This window comes from Aedes aegypti, chromosome 2 (genome assembly GCF_002204515.2).
Source record: "Aedes aegypti strain LVP_AGWG chromosome 2, AaegL5.0 Primary Assembly, whole genome shotgun sequence".
NCBI lineage: Eukaryota > Metazoa > Arthropoda > Insecta > Diptera > Culicidae > Aedes > Aedes aegypti.
In genome coordinates, this window is record NC_035108.1 from 5,378,077 (window position 1) to 5,390,771 (window position 12,695).

The 12,695-nt window shown below is 37.2% G+C and overlaps 1 non-coding gene across 1 annotated transcript; it reads right to left on the minus strand.

The window, feature by feature from the left end:
• Positions 1 to 2,646: 2,646 nt before the first annotated feature.
• Positions 2,647 to 2,719, minus strand: Trnav-aac. The gene has a single exon. It is a non-coding gene; the product is annotated as a tRNA-Val (tRNA).
• Positions 2,720 to 12,695: the final 9,976 nt, after the last annotated feature.

Genomic DNA, 12,695 nt, shown 5'->3' on the forward strand with positions numbered 1-12,695 from the left:
CAAGTATGCATGCATGCGACATTGCAGTGCGTTTCATCAGATGGCCAAATTATATCAACAGAACAAAAACCGTAATCTATTTTGGACACCACCTGATTTATGCCTTATATACTCATGTTAAGATTTTAGATGAACTAAGCTTTAATTTTAGACATATTTTATCATATTGCCGCCTTTAAACTTTTTATGAAAGCCTATTCTGAGCGCTATTATTGCGTTGAATGTATGTTCTTGAAACGTACATCCTCTTGCATTCGTAGGTTTCACAGGTGTTCTGTTGATACAATATACAATTTTGATGTTTTTGAAGCCAATTTTTAATTGTTATGAAAACGGCCGTCATTAATAAGTAGCATAGTGTATTAATAATACAATACATGATTTTCCGTACATAAATTCCTTATCATCTCATTGTAAATGAGCATAGAACAACCAGCCTGTCCAAATTATATGCATGTCCAAGTTATATACGTTACCCTAATTGTGGTATGATACCAAAATATGGTATGCATAAGTTATTGCGAGTTATTCTTTCCTCCTCGGGTATTCAGTGAATGAACGAAAAAAGAAATGACCTTCTAAGGGTTTTCCCCGAGACGGCGTCAAAGAAGGATTATCACCGCTAGCTTTCACTAAAGGGTCGAACGAAAAAATCAAAGCTACGGGTCCAAACAAGGATGGAAAAGGGATCAATAGGAAAGACGTAGTCCTGGAAAGTACTGTTTTTAAGCAGTTTCAAAAACTTCCAAGAACCGAATGAATTTGTGTACGCACAGCAAGTGGTCACGATGCGCTCTGATTGATTCATTTAAGCTTTAAAATCATTTGAAATCATAATCCGAAAGACCCAAATATTAGTTCCTGCACTAATATGCCATGTCTATCATGAGCAACGCGCCACCGAGCAGATTATGAATCGTTATTCACCGAATTACACGCCAAATTTTTCTTCTAAATATACCAAATCGCAAACAGAATCTTTCGCTTGCACGGCTTCACCGATGTTTATTTTTATTTACCCACCTCGCTGATTTGATTCAATTTTCGAACCACAAGCCTTGCCACAAGGTTCCTCCCTTCCGATCCGGCAGCACCTCCCAAATTCTTCGACCGTGTATTTCTGTTGCTGGCTGTATTTGCGGTGTGAGTTACATTTCATCTCATTACGTTCCTCTTTTGGGAAGCATGTTTTCAGCCCAAACGTCACCGTCGTCTTCGTCGCCCTTCGTCTCTTCAGCTGAACCGTGTGAGATCTTGCTGAGTCGAACAAAATTGTTTCGTCTGAACAACATCACCGTTTACACGGATTTTTGACCACGAGACGTGCCGCCTGCCATTCAGCTACCTTGTCTTCGCTCACGTGTTTCCTTCCCACCTCTGAAGAAGGCGCAACCAACCAGCCTGCTAACCAACCAGGTGCGGCGAGGTTGCGCCCAAAGCAACGTGCTGCTGTCTTAGCTTAGGTGCCGAAAATGAACATACGGTGAGTGAAATGAATCTAAATGGCGAATGGCCGTCGCCAAATATGATGTAGTGTTTAGAGTTGGGTGGCTCAAAATATCGTTCTTGCTCCAGACCACTAATTCGATTCTAGGTCGAATTCTGAGTACACTGGCAAAATTTGAAGTTATTTGGATGACTGCACCAATCCCTTCAGTGTTTGTATGGGAATTACTATGGGGAAACAAAGTAAGTTATTCAATCAGTTATTGTGTTTTCGCATGTGCTCCTGAGAATAAGTACTATGCTGATATTGCTACAACTTAATCGAAGACCGATTTCAATTTGGTCGTCGCAGTTATAAGATGTTAATTTTTATCGGAATTTAATATCTTTGGCTATAATAATTAGGCAGCTCTACGGGCATCATTGGTTAAATGCAGTGAAACATTGTAGCCATAATTTGTGTGTGCTATCTTTCACGCCAGTTGCAGCAATTTGCCTGTTTATATACAAGATATGTAAATGAGCACTGCTTATATTTCTCTGTTCGGATAGAATATAATAAGTAATTACTGAGGCGTACGATTTTGAAACGGTTTTCGATAAAGTTGTAGCGAATAATTGTATCTATCAGTATCATCATAGTACTAATCCTCATAGGTACAACGAGTGAACACAATAACTGGTTGAATAAATAATTTTGTTTTCCCATGTAATAACCTTACAAATTTTGGTTTTTGCAGTTTTTTTTCATCCAAATAAATACAAATATTCGACGATTCGACCTAGTATCAAATTTAGCGATAAAGAGCAAAAACGATATTTTTAACCACCCTAGTGTGCATTACCTCACTGAGATGAGTCTAAACAACATCTCAGCTATAAGTATTCGAGTCGCCAATCAGTCAGCGTGAGCGTTTGTTACATGCTCGCACGTTTGTTAAACGTCTCATTTGTACCGTAAGTGAAATGTTGCCACAGAGCCATGTTCGAATGATGTAGCAGAAATTTTCGGCTCGAAAGCGACCACAAGATTGATCTGTCGACAGGTACCACACACCACCGCAGTAGGATGATGATTGATTGGGCGGGTAGTTCTGGTAGTAGCAAATGAGTAGCAATTAGGACAATAAATTGATAGAAATATGACACAATTACCGCAATTCAATTTCGGGAGCAGTGAATGGCAAACAAAAAAGATTCTGTTTCCGCCCGGGATCGAACCGGGGGCCTTCCGCGTGTTAGGCGGATGTGATAACCACTACACCACGGAAACAGACATGCGAAAATGTGGTGCTTAGGATAATAAAAATTACAATATAATAAAGAGAATCGGAGAGAAGATTGAGTATTGTACGTTTTATTTCCGCCAGCATTATCTTTTGACAGATACGCGTATTTTGACTACCACTTGTAGCATTCTTCAGTGCCAGTTACTCGTATCCACAAGTTCCTAAGGAGATGGTTTCAAATATAATTTAGAATTTTACTTGTTTTTAATATTCGTTTCACCATATTCATGTAAGTGCTTATATTGAGCTGTCATTGAGTTTTTGTAACGTGTATTCTGTTATTCTTTCTGTGATCCTGTCATGAATAATTCTATGATTAAATGAATGAAAACCGAATTAATTACTTTACCATTTGATTCCAGTAGGCCAGTGAAGGATGCTTTCTTGCCTCTGAAAAGGGAGGCAGCGAGGATAGGTCTGACCAAACAAAGTACATGGCTGCAGCTTGCAGGTAGAGAAAGAGATACAGTCAGGTCTCCTATTAAACACATGGTTGGGGGGCGTAATAGGAATCTGCGTTATAGGAGACCCAGGGCTTATGGGATTTCATTACTTTGGGGGTGTTGTTGAATATCTCGTATGCCAAAAGGGATAGCACAGTACTGTCTTCGGCGAAGTTTCAGCTAAGTACGATCTACCTTTAGGAAATGAGGATCAAGTTGAGAACTTGGCCGGTAGGGGCGTTTTTTCTGATTTGCACTAAATGAATCATGAGGGATAAGAATGCAAAATATTGTAACATATTATATCTCTAGATCCTGATGTTTTGGAAGGTTGGTGTCTTCGGAAGAGTTGTTCAGTAGCTCAAGGGCTGACATACGGTGGTCATTCTGATACGGAATCACGCCACAAGGCGGCGCAAGTGGTCATGGAATTTTTGTTTTGCGCATAGCTCAGTTGCCTGACCACTTAGAAAGATGGTGTCCTTGGCAAAGTTGCTCAGTATCACAAGGACTAACATTATTTGAGACGAAAGTTTCAAAATTTTGCCACTAGGCGGCACTAGTGAGCAAAAAAAAATGTTTTTTGCGCATAGCTCAGTTGCCTGACCACTTAGAAAGATGGTGTCTTCGGCAAAGTTGCTCAGTATCAAAAGGGCTAACATAATTTAAGCTGAAAGTTTCAAAATTTTGCCACTAGGCGGTGCTAGTTTGTTTTGCGGTTAGCTCAGTAGCCTGACCAAAGTTGTTCAGTATGACAAGGGCTATCGATTTTCCTCCTATTGTCACTTAAGTACAAGCGCCTAGAGAAAAATATATACATTTTTTTTTATAATCGGATAAAAGTATGACTAGTATCCTAGTATTTTCGACGGATTAGGAGAATTTTTGAACAATTATTTGATATGAGAAAGACCGAGGATCCGTTTACTACTAAAATTTGTGATCGTTAGCTATTTATATGAACCAAAGAAAAAAATATGTATGTTTATTTTTTTATTTCGTCATTGCATAAACTTCATTTCTTGAACATTTTCCAAGATATGGATTGAATAGAAATGAAGTTAGGTTGGAATGTCAGTCATTACTAATAAATTGGGAAACCCATTCACTAACAATCTTAATGAGATAACTAGGACTGGCCTTATCTCTTTAGTTAAACGATACTCTTGTTTGAATATTTTTATTATATAAACCTTCTTTTTCATAACAATAATTCAATCCTATAAAAAAAAACTTTATCCACTGATTTCTACGTATACACAAAATCTCGAAACTCACGGCTGAAATAATCTTAGTCCTTGTGATACTGAGCACCTTTGCCGAAGACACTATCTTTCTAAGTCAGTGATCCTCAGCCTAACGGACTATGTGGGCCAACTCAATGCTTTCGAATCATAGCGCGGGCCGCAAGATAAGTAAGGTCGATAAAAATATTATTTTTTTAACTCCTTTACTAGCAGCTCAATTTTTTACCGCAAAAAAGATATTCGTTTCGCGATAACTTTCTTGTTTCTTGATATTTTTGCACCATATTTTGACAAGTTCTCAAAAAAACTCTTCTAGTCTTAGAATGTGTGTCGATATTGATGATTGGTTATCTGGATCCGGAGTTTTTACAAAACTCCTTGTGGGACCGTCGTGTAGCAATAATCAACGTAAATTTCGCAGGCTAAAGAATTTCTATCTTAGTAATCAAATATTCACTATTCGGAACAATTCATTAATGAGAGTATGTTGTGAAAAAATGATTAATGAGCATTTAGGTTACTGGTACCACGCTGGCCAAATAATGTATGATTAATTCAGGCCAAATTTGTATGATTAATTCAGCGTAGGAATCACGTTTTGAATATTTATTTTGCGGTAAAAAATGAAGCTGTTGGTAGAGAGGTAAACGTCCGGCCGAAACCACTTGGAAGGTACAAAAAGAGGATTACACATAAATAAGAAAAAAAAGGAATTTATTAAGTTTTTATTTTAAAGTTCATCTTTGCCCTTTTTAATCGTCCTCTGAATCATCATTTTAACTGTATTTTACTTTAAAAACTTGAAATAGAGTGTTCAAGAGAATATGGATCTGTTTTTTATTCCCTTCGAAATTCTCGATTTTTAAAAAGGAAAGGGGGTGGTTGACATCAAAGAAAGTTAATATTTGTATCAGCCTAATGATTAATATTAATGACTCCACATTAAATTGCAAAAATCTCTCTCAAGGATAATATCATGGTCCAAATAGTACAGAAAACTAATTTTACGTGGTTCATATAAAAAACAGAAACAGAAACCTTTTCACGCGATGGAACAGTCTTGAATTTACAATACAATTGAGATTTTTAGTGGATATTCTATTCTTTCCATAGTTAATTAAAATCTATTTTTCAGTAATTTTGGATAGTTATTCAAATGTTCAACATCGAAAATATTCAAACAAATCCGCTATGATTTTAACAATCAACTTTCTATTAAAATCATGCGGGCCACATTATATTAGAATTCAACATTCGTTTGCGGGCCGCACAAAACCTTCTCGAGGGCCGCATGCGGCCCGCGGGCCGCACTTTGGTGACCACTGTTCTAAGTGGTCAGACTACTGAGCTATGCGCAAAACAAAAATTATTTCACTAACGCCACCTAGTGGCAAAATTTCGAAACTTTTGGCTTAAATAATGTTATCCCTTGTAATACTAATACTAAGCAACTTTGCTGAAGACACCATCTTTCTAAGTGGTCAGGCTACTGAGCTATGCGCAAAACAAAAAATATTTACTCACTAACGCCGCCTAGTGGCAAAATTTCGAAACTTTCGGCTTAAATATCGTTAGCCCTTTTGATACTGAGCAACTTTGCCGAAGACACCTTCTTTCTAAGTGGTCAGGCTACTGAGCTATGCGCAAAACAAAAAGTCCATGACCACTAGCGCCGCTTGGTGGCGTAATTCCGTATCAGAATGACCACCACATGTCAGCCCATGAGCTACTGAATAACTCTTCCGAAGACACCAACCTTCTAAAACATCAGGATCTAGAGATACCATATGTTACAAAATTTTGCATTCTTATAGTGCAAATCAGAAAAAGCGACCCTACCGGTCAAGTTCTCAACTAAAAGGATGATCCTCAACTCCTAAAGGTAGATCTTTCTTAGCACTAAAACTTCGCCAAAGACAGTACTACGCTGTCTCTTTTGGCATACGAGATATTCAACGACACCCCCAAAGTAATGAAATCCCATAAGCCCTGGGTCTCCTATAACGTTCGGGTGTGTCTTATAGGAGTGAGCGTAATAGGAATGCATTTAATAAGAGACCCGACTGTAGTTCCAAATCTAGCTGGTGCTAAATTGGTATTTGATGGCGATAAGTTGAAAAATTTGTTTATCTTATTAAACCAATCACACATGTGTCCCAAGCTACTCCGACTGATATCACCTCTAGTAACATTGATTAACGTATCGTTTCTGACAGGGATTGATAATAATTCCTCACCCGGGCTTCACACTATGACTTTCAAAGCTGTCAAATCACATGAATAGCCGCAAACAGCTTACAATTGCAGTGCTCCTAGATTGACGTAAGCAATCAGGTAAGTACACCAATGTTCAGTGCAAAATATTTACAGCATCATTTGCTTATTCGAAGTGGACAGCACTCCGCAGGTTGCTCTCAAAAAGGCGACACTTTACGATTGTCTCATTCCGCAGCCGCACAAAATTGCGCCAGATATGACCACTGCTGACTGCGCCGCCGATTCGAGGAATGACCCTTTCCGCGGCCGTTTTGCCATTCATGGATTGTCGCCTGCCGTAGTCAACGACATCAACTGCGACAGAGCATGGGCGTAGCAAGGAATTCTACCAGGAATGAGCGACCTCCTATGTACATTCAATTTCATGTCAAATACACAAACTCTGCACTCTTGTTGCATGGATCCAATCAAGACATAAGAATGTCATAATGTTTGTCCAAGAATAACATGTAATAGAATCCACCAGCGATTCTTCCAGTAATATCTATTAAATTTCTCCCGGCACCCTTCACTTAGTATAACAAAAGAATTACTCCAACGAATCTAACTGAAATCGCTCATAAATTTGGCTTAGGATTCCTGCAGAGAGTTCTCCAATATATGATTTTAGCTTTTATTTTGGATGCTTTGCACTTTTTAAAGAGTTCTTACAGAAACCCCTCAATGTATTTTATCAAATCTATTTCTTTAAACACACAAGGCATTAGTTCATGAAATTAAAACTAACACTCGTTGCGAAGATTCTTCCGAAAATTACTTCAAAGATTTCTCAAGGGAGTTTTCCTGTGTTCTACAAGGATTCTTTTAAAGTTCATATAAAAAACATAAAATTTCTCAAAGAAGATTTTAGAAATACCTCAGAACTTCTTCCAGGAGTACCTCCCAAGACATGTCTAGAATTTTTCTAGATTATCCCTCGCAGACATTTTTGCAATTCAATAATAAGATATGATAAAACCTTTGAAATTTATTCATGTTATTTGCACAGTGTTGTTAGAGGAATTCATAGATTTGATTGTAAAACCTGAAAGTAGGTAAAATCTATAAAATAATTCAGTATTTATCTCTAGAATTTCTGCCTGATTAGTTGCAAGAAACCTGTGAAAAAACTATTGGAGTATTTTATATGAAAACCACGAAATTAAATTCTGGAGAAATGAATGTAAGTATTATAAACAAACTTTGCTACAACTACTGGAGGAAATCGAAATACAACCATTGTGGTACTTCTTGTCAATTTCTCAGAATATTGTGAAACAAACTTTAGAAAAGTTCCGAAACCTTGTTAAAAAATTGGAGCAATTTTTGAATAAGCCCTCAACAGAGCTCCATGGAGAATTCCTAGATGAATTGGAAGTACTTTAATTGAATCTCAGGGAATTGCTGAAGAAATTCTTACAGGAATCACTAAGTGAATTTTTATGTGTGTCATTCTTGGAACTATTCCTAGAATAATACAATCCACCGCCCACTGACCGGCAGTGCTTTTATGGAAGAAAATTGTCTGCACATATATGTTGATAACATTAAATATCTCTATAGATGCAGACAACTTTAGCCCTGGAGATGGAAGGTTATAGGTCAACTGCAATGCCAACGATCGATTTCAAGAATGGCTCTTAATACACACACATTCTGAGGTCATTTTAATCACAGCCAGCCCCGCATGAAAACATCCAGATATCAAATGGATATATGAAATGAGTTCACACTTCCCGAATCAAAATAAAATTTTCGACCCTGGTTTCAAAAGATTATATAGTTTAGAACGATCTCACCAGTTAATATTCCTGTTTTTTTCCATCATCGTACTATGCAAACCGCATCACTGCTTAACAATAACTGCAACTGCAAACACCACATTCGAAGCATCAAAACACTATTGACCAATCTCCAACAAATTCTTCTATCAACATCCTTTAGCGATTGATCGCGTCTCTTTCTCCTCTTTCAATCAATATGCACCACGCGCACCGTGAAAAAAAACGTCCTCAAATACGCCAAACCTTGCTTCAGCCATAACGAAACCCTGCCCAACAAAACTCGTAGTAATCGTGAAACAAAATGTTGCACTCGAAGACGCGCATTGGCTGAATTCCATGACTTCTGTCTTCACGAAAAACTCGCTTTGCACTTTAACAAACTACATCACGAAACATTTTTTAACATCACGAAATTGTCTTCACACAATTTGCCGGGTGGCATAGCACCATCAGTCGAGTCATTTTTTCAGTAGCCGAACTTGAAATAGTGCGGAAGCGAAACAAAACGTGACAGGAAATTTCAAACGTCCGCGTGCACAGCCTGCTGCAATTCAGGAATGCTTGCCCAAGACATCACTTAAGGCGAAGTAGGCCGTCATTGAAATTTGTACGCGTCGTTGATGATTGTTGTTAATTGATCTTACGATTTCGAATCAAAGAAAATCAGTTGCTTTTGCACTGACACACCTGAAAAAGAATCAGCATACTTTATGCATGTTAGCGCGTACAGTAATACTTTTTCAAGTCAATATAAACTATCAAAGCTGAGTTTTATCACTTTGTAATGCAAGCGGAAAGGTCATCATTGTTTCCAAAACGAATGACGAGCTACTTAGCCTTAAGGCTGAGTAGTCCGTCATTCGTTTTGGAAGTTATGTTGACATAGCAGCTCGCAGTTTCAAAGTGAAAATTCTCAGTCCTCATAGTTCATATTAGTCCGAAAAAGTATCACTTTATGCGCTAACATGCAGAAAGTATGCTGATATTTTTCAGATGCATCAGTGCAATACCAACGGACTTTCTTTAATTCGAAATTGTGACATGTTTTCAATCATCAACGACACGTAAACATTTCAATGACGGCCTACTTCGCCTTAAAAATGTCTTAGCGAATTTTTTGCTTGAGTCATTGAAACATGTCTGGAATAATTCCTGTAGGAATTTTCTTTTGAAATATTTCAGAATGCTCTGAATGAGTACAGTTTTATGCATGTTCTGTAGTGAAATTTAGTATCTCTTCTCACCAGTCTCAGATTGCATATCATCAAGAAAATCCAAAAAAAAAACTAAGAAAGCCCTTCTTGGAGGAATTTGTGGGACTATTTATGGCCGTATCACAAGGCTATTAAGGATCAATTCCTAGAGAAATATCTTGATGACTTACTGAAAATACTTAAAAAAAAAAAACTAAAATAAATTTAACAATGGAAAAAAACCCTTGTAGTGATTTCTAAAAATATATTATTTTAAAAGTGAACTTCCAGGTAAAACTAATGATCGAGTTCGAGAATGGAACAAACAAATCAGTGGGGGTTGTGTACAAGACACGACCGCATGACGTTAACTACGCCATGTGGTTTGTTGCATTTGTATTTTAGTCAATTATCATAATTGCAATTTTCCTCTAGTTATAGTTCAGAATGAAATGGTTTGTGGATTCAAGAACAGCGAGGAACTCTTCGTTCAGAGAAGTGGCCCTGTCATCGATATCGTCATAGCCACCATAAATTTAAATATGCCTAATTGTAAATTGTTCATTACAAATCTGATGTTGTATGATGCTACGAAAAGAACTAAGTGATTGTAGGGATTATGAGAGGCTGGAAACAGAGTATAGTAAAACCAAGATAGGTCCGTGAGCTAAAGAACTGTTTAGCTAGTACTCAAAATGAAATCAATCGAGATCGTAGTAGGCACAGCTTGACGAAAGAAAAATAGAGATCAGTTTGTTGATGTATTTTGGGAAGAATAAACGTGCTTTTATAATGATGGAAGAAATGTGTTAATTCTAGTCTAACTCGTTAGAAAATCTAAAGAAAGATTGATCGGGAAATGTGTAAAACCGGCTATGTGAAAAGGCTGGTCACTACATGGCGCATGTGCTCCCAAAGGTGAAGAGCTGAGGACCTATTAGGTGAACTGTTCCATTTCAAGCTTTGAAAAAAATGAAAAATGGAAGTATCCGTTACACAGAAATAAGCTTTCAACTAAATTTCCGTTCAAATAAACGCCATTCCAGCAAAAAAAAAGTTCCAAAGCAATTCGACCAAATGTCTTTCGACCGAATGTCATAGATTCTTTTGAGAGAGGAGTTACGAAAGGCAATTAAAAGACTAAATAAATAAACAAAGTGTATCTTTTGAGAGGATAATTCACATAAATCTTATTGAAAGTATAAGCTACATGAAGAGTAGCTAACACAAAGTTAATATTATGAGAGGGTAATTTAGGTAAAGTGAGTATCCTGACAGATAAGGGGGAAAAGCGAGACTTGTGAAAATATACAGAAAGATTGCGAATCCCTGATATAGTATATACGACAGAGTAAGTTTTCTGAAATAATCACTGTAATAAGCGAGAACCCCGAGAGAATAGCTAACACAAAACGAAACTCAAAAGTAAGTAGATTAAAATAGCGAGTACTCTGAAAAGAATATCTTATGAAGAGCGAGTATCCTTCTTTCCGAAGTAGCATTTAAAAAAATAGATAATCAGAAAAATATATCATTAGATTGCGATTTGTGAAATTGAAACCTTAGAAGAATTCGATCTCCTATACTCATTTAAAGGTTATGAGCTTGGAAGACTAGTACTTTCGTTCATATTTTGCCAGAACAACGGAATGAGGAAAGGGTTAAGAGCAAAATTCTTTCCAAAATAATACCGAGAGAAAAGAGTCCTTGTCTCATAGATTTAGAACGTTTAAAGCGTTATGTGCTGTTTAAATTCAAATTGCAATAGATAGAGAAAATAGAATACTAAACTAAACATTATGGGTTAAAAGAATAAAAATCAATGTATATTCAATGCTGTAAAGTTTGAGTGATTTTGAATTTTTTAGAAAATAGTACTAATAATATAATCATGATAAATAAATTTGTAATCGAGAACAGAATAGCTGTTATGAAAGAATTCCCTAAGTGGGTAGCTGAACTAAATCGTATCCCCTGAAAGGGTATGCTATAAAATGTCCCCGAGAGGGTAGCTAACAGAAAGCGAGTCCCCGGAGAGGATAAGCCACACAAATATCGTATCTCCTGAGAGGGGTGCTAACAGCAAACCAATCCCTTGGGAAGGTAGCTAGAAAAACAAATCCCCGAAAGGTTTGCTAACAAAAAAAAATTGAATCCCCTGAGAGGGTATGCTAAAAAATATCGTGTCTCTTGAAAGGGTACAATAATAATATATAATATATAAAGCTAACAAAAAAGTGAGTCCCCTTAGAAAATAAGCTACGAAAATATCGAGTTCCCTGAGAGGGTATGCAACACATTTAGAAAAGCGAGTCACTCGAGAGGGTAGCTAACAAAAAAGTGAGTCCCCTGAGAGGGTAAACTACAAAAATATCGAGTCCCTTGAGAGGGTATGTTACACAGCTAGAAAAGCGAGTCATCTGAGAGGATAGCTAACAAAAAAGTGAGTCCCCTGAGAGGGTAAGCTACAAAAATATCGAGCCCCCTGAGAGGGTATGTTACACAGCTAGAAAATCGAGTCATCTGAGAGGATAGCTAACAAAATAGTGAGTCCCCAGTTAACACACCATCGTATATGATGGGATAAAAGAGTACAAATGTGGAGGCGATATACGGACATATTGCATGCAGCCAGAGCCGTAGCGTTGCCTCATGGCGCCCTTGGCAAACCCTCATTTGGGCGCCCCCTAGTCAAAGGTAAAAACAAAACTTATCTTCGTTTTTTTTTCATGAAACAAGCATTCGTCAAACATACCAAAAAAACATAAAGTTTCCAACAGGCTTTAGTCCGATAAATGTTGACGTAAAATTGAAATGCACTGAACTGTTGTAATATAAAAAATATGAACTAAAAACCTTAACTATACATGTTTATACGAGGTATTATTGTAGGTCTGTTTATCTACAGAAACTTGCTGATGTACCTATTAGGTAAACATTTCATTTGAAGTTTTAGTGAAATGCATGGAGCAAGATAAAGCGTCTTTTGAAAACTCAGCAAATTTTCCAGGTATTCCTAAAGAAAATCTTCAGGATA